At 42.6% G+C, this 7,254-nt stretch overlaps 1 long non-coding RNA gene across 1 annotated transcript; it reads right to left on the reverse strand.

Annotated features, from left to right (window-relative positions):
- Nucleotides 1–2,167: 2,167 nt before the first annotated feature.
- Nucleotides 2,168–7,254, reverse strand: LOC119507630. The gene is made up of 3 exons (XR_005211334.1): nt 7,195–7,254; nt 6,698–6,776; nt 2,168–2,370 (listed from the first exon to the last, which is right to left on the reverse strand). It is a non-coding gene; the product is annotated as an uncharacterized LOC119507630 (long non-coding RNA).

Consider the following 7,254-nt stretch of genomic DNA (forward strand, 5'->3'; position numbering starts at 1 on the left):
AATGATGTGGCTGGTGTTATTTTTGTTCTGACTGCTAAACTGGCTGAAAAGACCAGTGGGTGATCCAGGGACGACCCCCAACCAGGCCTGTCCCTGAGGGAGGTGGTGACATTTCTTCCATGGACAAGCTATGCAGATCCCTGGATGGTACTGGTCTTTGTGGCTACTTGTCTCTGCTACCAGGACTGAGCATGATCCAGTCTATCTCAGCACCAAGGCCTCACTGTCCACAGAGATGATATTTGACTCCCTGTGCTGCTTGCTAGCAGCTGCTTTACCGAGCAATGAAGTTGGAGGTGGGGGTGGGGGGCTTGCTGACTCTCAAAGAGGGTGACCCTGAGGAAGTACTGCCAGGCCATCTCAGCTCCATCCTCTCCAGGCCAGGGAGAACAGAGGTGCTGTCTATTTTTTGGAGGAATGTGATGGCGTGTGTGGGCGCCTGCCTTACCTACGTACCTAAAAATACCACACTGTGATTGTCTACCTCATTTTTTTCTCCAAAAAACCAAGTTACATTGTAAAGATATTCACATTTAATGAGATGGTGGTGCCTGTCAGCGCACTTAGAGCCTTTTTGATATTACCTCATTAAATAATTTTATTTATAACCATATGCTAAAATAAAGCTTGGCCAACAAGAATTATAGGATGTAAGAAAATAAGAAGTCAACTGCTGCCAATCAAAAACAACTTAATATCAAAACAATGTTTGAAACAGTTCTTATTTTCTGCTGACTTACAACCTTCTCTTGGAAATTTTAAGACTGGGCAGTGCTGTTGCTGGTGTTGGTAAATAATTCAGGTCTACTCAGGGACAGGCTGTGCTTTCATATTTTTCCGTGTCACTTTCCAGATGTACTCCATGTTGAGCCAACTGCACTGTAAGATCAGTTCCCTCCTGGCCCTTGTCTTTAAGGATACCTGATGCTGTTGATGCTGCGTTGTCTTCATCTTCTTCTACTTCTTCTTCATCATCATCATCAAAATTGTCATTGCCTTCAGCAACATCAGCAACAGCATCATCCAAAAGGCCTTTATTAAAAGTAACTAATTGTACATCTTGCTGTTCTGTATTTCAGACAACAATAATTACACAGACTTCTAGGAGCTTAGCAACTAAAGCTTTGGTGAGGATGTTAAAGGCTCCCAAATAAAGGCACAGAATAAGGGAACAGCTATACAACAACTTGTTCCTGGTGGCGTCACCTGCTAGATCTCTCAGACTCATTGATAGTATGAAAACTACTTTCCTTCCCTCTCAGACCCCAGTGAGATAAGTTTTGAGGAAGTGCTTGGTGGAGTGGGAAGCACTGTGTAAACTTTAGCTGGCACTTCTCCTGGGCCTCTTTGATTGATCCTGTCTACATGGAGAGTGAGACCACTCACACAACTCTCACTAGTGGATTATCGGCTTTCATCCACTTGGGAGTGCATGAATGGTGAGAAGCAGGGTCTTTTCGACCATATCCACCCCCTTCTGCATTTAGTTACCAGAATTTAATATGGCGTAATTTTCCTGGTTTGGCCAATAAGAAGAGGTTACCTCTCTGTTGTAGGTTTAGGTTTATGATAACCCTTCCTACCATTGTTATAAAAATGGCCTTGGTTTCCTAATCCATGTTTCTCTGAACCATATCTTGCTATCTGGTCAATCAACAAATTAGTGAAGCACCTACTATGCTGATTACTGTGCTGGGTGCTAGGGATAAGGAAGTGTTTTAGTTTGCTAAAGCTGACTAAATGCAATATACCAGAAATGGGTGGGCTTTTACAATAGGGATTAATTAGTTTACAAGTTACAGTTCTGAGGCCATGAAAACGTCCAAATCAAGGCATTAATAGGGCTTAACCTTCTCCCCAAAGTCTGGCTACCAGTGATCCTCAGCTCCTCTGTAACATGGCCAGGTACATGGGGATGTCTGTTGGTCTTTCCTTTCTCTCCTGGGTTTTGTTGCTTCCAGCTTCTAGCTTCAGTGGCTTCCTCTCTAGGCTTCTGTACATGTCCTTGTCTCTCAGCTTTTCTGGCTTTTCTCTCTTTTTGCTTCCCTGTCTTTTTCTGTCTTTTATCCTCTTATAAAGGACCCCAGTAAGAGGATTAAGACCCACCCTGAATGAGGTGGGTTACATCTCAATTTAGGTTAAGATCCTACTTACAAAGGGTCCACCCCCACAGGAATGGATTAGCTTTAAGAACATGATCTTTTCTGGGGTGCATACAGCTTCAAGCCATCACAGGAGGTGAGTGGGTGCCTTTCTTCAGGAGCTCACAGACAGGTAGGGTAGGTGGCAGGTGAATGAGTCCGCAACACAGTGAGACGAGCCTTGAAAGAGGTATGTAGGAGGGTTGACTAACTGGGAAGATTTCAGAATCTGGAAAAAAAAAAGGAGAATGAGTATGAATGTGAATGATGGTGACTGGGAGAGGAGATTTTCCAGGGTCAAGGAATTAGGGGCCTCAATTAGCAAGGCAGATCTGAAGACCCCCATAGCCTTCGTTTGTCTGAAGCTTAGGGAGTGAGTGCAGGAATGTTGTGAGATGAGGCTGGAAATACAGGCCAGGGCCATTCGTTCATTCATACATTCAGCACCTACTACGTGCCACCCATTGTTCTAGGCACTGGGGGTAAAACAGTGAGCAAGAAAGAGAAGTAACTAATGTGACGCTACCTTCCACAAGGGGAAGACAGACAATAAGCAGGTAGAGAAAGAAATAAAATATATTGTACAGTGAACATGCTATTAAGAAAATAAAATAGATTATGGAATTGGGAATGACTTTAGCTACTTTAGCTACTTTAGATTGGTTGTCAGGGAAGCCAGTTTGAGGATGTGATATTTGAGTTGAGACCAGAATGATGAGAAGAAGCTGCCATGAGAGGATCTGAAGAAAGAGTACAGGCTGATAGAAAGAACAGATTCCAAAAGGCCCTGTACTACTATTTTCCTCAGGCTAAATTGTTTAGATTTTATCCTATAACATGTGGGAAGTCATTTGAGGTAGGGAGGACCTGCCTAGACCATGTTTTAGAAAGCTCACCCTGATCTCCTAGGCCTCAATCTCAGAGGAGACACAGGACACCTTCTCCTCCACCTCCCAAATCTAAAGACACCTGGAGGACAGGCAAGTCAGAAGACACTGCCCACCACCAGGAAAAAAGGGCTTTGATCCTTAGAGCCAGCATTTGGCTGTAAGTAGTTCAAGGTGAGAGCAAAACTGCTGAGGGCATATGACAGTAGTCAGGGGTCATGATCTTATTTTAAGCAAATTAATGAGAAAGAATAAACCATTGAGATCTGAGGGATCCTTGCACTGTGTACTGCATCACCACCCATTCGGCAGCAGAAGCTGGGGTCCCTGTTATGCCCACTCCTGGAGACACTGATGGTTTGGTGCTCAGCATAAGGAGTAGACACCTTCAAAGTTCATGACTCCCACAGGGCACAGGCAGGGCCACAGTCAGTGGAAGATTCAGCAATGAGATGGCTGATGTCGTTTGCTTACTTGGCCTTCCCTTGACCCAGAGAAACTTACCAGGAGGGATTTTACTGAGGATTTGCTGTGCTAGATAAAGTCCCCTTCTGTGAAATCAGCCCAGCCTCTTCTCTGGGGCCAGAGCAGTCTCTAATATTCCTTTTGGCTCTGTCACTCTTCTGCTTAAAATCCTTTAAAAGTTCCCCGCTGCCCTCAGGGTAAAATTCAAAACAATTTCTTAGCCTGACACGGTTCTGATCCTGCTCACTTCTCTGCTCACTTCTCCATCCTTTATCACTGTGCTGTGCCTTCCCACTTTACAGCCCAGACATATTAAACCACTTGCTTTTCCCCGAATACGCTATGTCTTGTAGCCTTCATGCTTTTGCACAGGCCCTTAACCTGGAATGCCTTCCTTTCCCCTCCAACTCCACTTCATCTGGCTGGCTCCTACTCATCCTTTAGGACTCAGCTTGGGTGTCCAAAAGCCTTTCCTGAAGAGAGGTGGGGCAGGGGCTCAGTGGGCCCACAGCACTCTTTTCATTCCTTTTTACCTACTGTACTTACTTGCAGCTCATTCTTCAGACCAGAAATCAAACAGCCTCTTCTGTGTCCTTCCAGACTCCATACCAGGCTTACCTCTTAGACACTCTCATGTTATTTTTCTTGCATAGCTCATACCACAATGGGTAATGATATGTTTGTGAGACTGTTTGATTAATGTCTTTCTCCCCCACTATAATCTGTAAATTCCATGAGGGTACGTGCTTTGTTTGTTTGGTTCACCATTTTATCCCAAGAGCTTTCAACATCAATATTTATTAAATGAATGAACAGTGAATTCCTCTGGGCTACCCTAACATGTGGAAATTACCCCCAGCATAGCACTTAGCTCATTACACTTTAAGGGCATATGTACTTCTCTTTTTCCCTAGCTGACCCCCATAAGCTCCTTGAGGGAAGGAATGATGGTTTTCCCACCATGATTTCCCGGTGCTTGGCACAGTGCCGGGCAAGTACATGCTCAAAAATTTTCTGAATAGATGAACAAATGAATGAATGATGACATTCATGTTCCCTTACACTTCATTCTTCATAGAGCAGCCAAAGTGACCCTTTTCAAAAATGCAGGTCAGATCATTTTCACTCCACTGCTTAATCCCAGGGCTCTCCTATTACTGTCTTTTTTTTTTTTTTTTTTTTTAATTCAGTTTTATTGAAAAATATTCACATACCATACAATCATCTATGGTGTACAATCAGCTGTTCACAGTACCATCAGATAGTTATGCATTCATCACCCCAATCTATTTTTGAACATTTTCCTTACATCAGAAAGAATCAGAATCAGAATCAAAAATAAAAGTAAAAAGAACACCCAGAACATCCCCCCATCCCACCCTATTTTTCATTTAGTTTTTGTCCCCATTTTTCTACTTATCCATCCATACACTAGATAAAAGGAGTGTGATCCACAAAGTTTTCACAATCACACTGTCACCTCTTGTAAGCTACATTGTTATACAATCATCTTCAAGAGGCCAGACTACTGGGTTGCAGTTTGATAGTTGCAGGTATTTACTTCTAGCTATTCCAATACATTAAAACCTAAAAGGTGTTATCTATATAGTGCATAAGAATGTCCACCAGAGTGACCTCTCAACTTCATCTGAAATCTCTCAGCCACTGAAACTTTATTTCATTTCATTTTGCATCCCCGTTTTGGTCAAGAAGATGTTCTCAATCCCACGATGATGGGTTCAGATTCATCCCCCGGAGTCATATCCTGCATTGCCCGGGAGATTAAACCCCTGTGAGTCAGGTCCCATGTAGGGGGGAGGACAGTGTCCTGTTACTCTTAAAGTAATAGGAAACTTAAAGTTTAAATTCAAACTCCTTACCATCATCTATACTGCTTTACATGATTTGACTCCTGCCCACTTCTCACACCTCAGCCAGTACTCTTCCTCACTCATTACCCCTCAGCACACTGGCCGCCTTTCAGTTCCTTGAGTATGCCATGCTTTTTCCTGCCTGACGGCCTTTGCACTTGCTCCTCTGGGATAGTCTGCTCATCCCAGGGCTTGTTTTGGTCATTCAGGTTTCAGTTCAAACATCACCTTTACAGTGAGGGAGGCCTTTCCTGACTCCTCCATCCAAACTAGCACTCTTCCTCCTTAATACTTACCCCTATCTGAAATCATGTCATTCATTTAATTGTTGCCTATTCATTGTCTATCTCCCTCTCTAGAATGTAAATTTCATGAGGGCAGACACCTGTCTGTCTTGCCCACCACTGTATTTCCAAAGTCTAGTACAATGCATGGCACATAGTAGGTGCTCCAAAATATTTGTTACTTGAGCAAATGAACAGTGAATGAAAGAATATGATTATTAATAGCCTTTTGTGATGGAGGGGCAGGTCCTGCCAAACTCACAGGCAAACAGAAGAGTGATTTAAAAAATATACACTCACACATGCAAAATACTAGCTGGCCTAGTAAGGACTGAAGAAGAGAGCCAGGATGGAATGTGGGTTTGCTGACTCCACTGTGAGCTCATGGAGTCCAGGAATCCCAGGGCCTACTCAGCCTGCCTGACTCTAGTCAACCAGAATCAAATCCTACGTGGGTAAATCAAAAACAAAGGCTGCCCCGGCCACCACTTTCAGTTCTCCTGTATTCAGAGTGCCCATATGGGGAAGTATGCAGTCATGTAAAAATTCCTGGCAGATATATCAGTCTAATCTGTTCCAACAGGTTTTCTTTTTCTCCAAGTGTCTTGGAATTTTTAAGCAATTGTTTTGCAGGCAACAGAAACAATAAACAGAGACAGATGATGCATTCATTGATACAGCTGAGATCTAAAATGTATTAATTTAATTTGATTTATATTATAAAGCAACAATTCTTATTTTGATAATACTTTTCATGCCTTATAAAAAAATCTGAAAATGCCAGACAAAAAAAAGACGTTTTAAAATGGTGAATACAAAGAGCCAGGTTTCCATAATAAAGCCCACTGATGCTTTCAGAGAAGGAAAAAAACACAAACACCCTCATCCAGCTCCTCCCCTTTTAAAATGACTTCTTTTTAGACATAATTTTGCTTGGTTATCACAGTCTTTAACTCCCCCCACCCTCCCCTCAGGATCTCTTTCCCCATTGTTATCAACAAAAATATGAGCATGAAAGGGGCGGGAAGTGTTTGTTTTTGGGTACATACCTTTCATCATGTCGAAGAGGAAAGAATCATGAACACCCACTGCTGACTGATTTTAAGAACTAAATCTTGATTTCAGTTTCTGCAGGGAAGATGAATAACATGAATAAAGAGAAGCTTACACATCTTTCATAAGTGTCAAGGGGCTAAGTTTGGTTCTTTTTATTTAAAATTTAACTCAACTCACTGGTTAAAGCAAGCAGCATCTTCTGTTAGAACAGGGCAGGAAGGGATGCAAGTGAATTCTTGCCCCAGACCCTCCCGAACCCCCCGAACCAGCCCCACTTCTCAGACTGCTTAAAGCCTTGTAAGAAGGCAAAAATTATACAGCATCACAAACAGGCATTTAAATTACCTTCATCAGGGTGTAGTCCTGACATGAAAATATTTCAAATGTTAGTGGTGGCTTTTAAACAAAGATTTTTTTTTTTTTTAATGCCATTACCATTTTAAATGCTAAATGGGAGTGGTTAAGTGTGTAGTTATGGATTCTGGCATACCTGGGTTCCAGCACTGCCAAGTACTCCCAGGGTGACCCAAGCCTCTGTTTTCTCATCTCT

This window comes from Choloepus didactylus, chromosome 13, assembly GCF_015220235.1.
Source record: "Choloepus didactylus isolate mChoDid1 chromosome 13, mChoDid1.pri, whole genome shotgun sequence".
Taxonomy (NCBI): domain Eukaryota; kingdom Metazoa; phylum Chordata; class Mammalia; order Pilosa; family Megalonychidae; genus Choloepus; species Choloepus didactylus.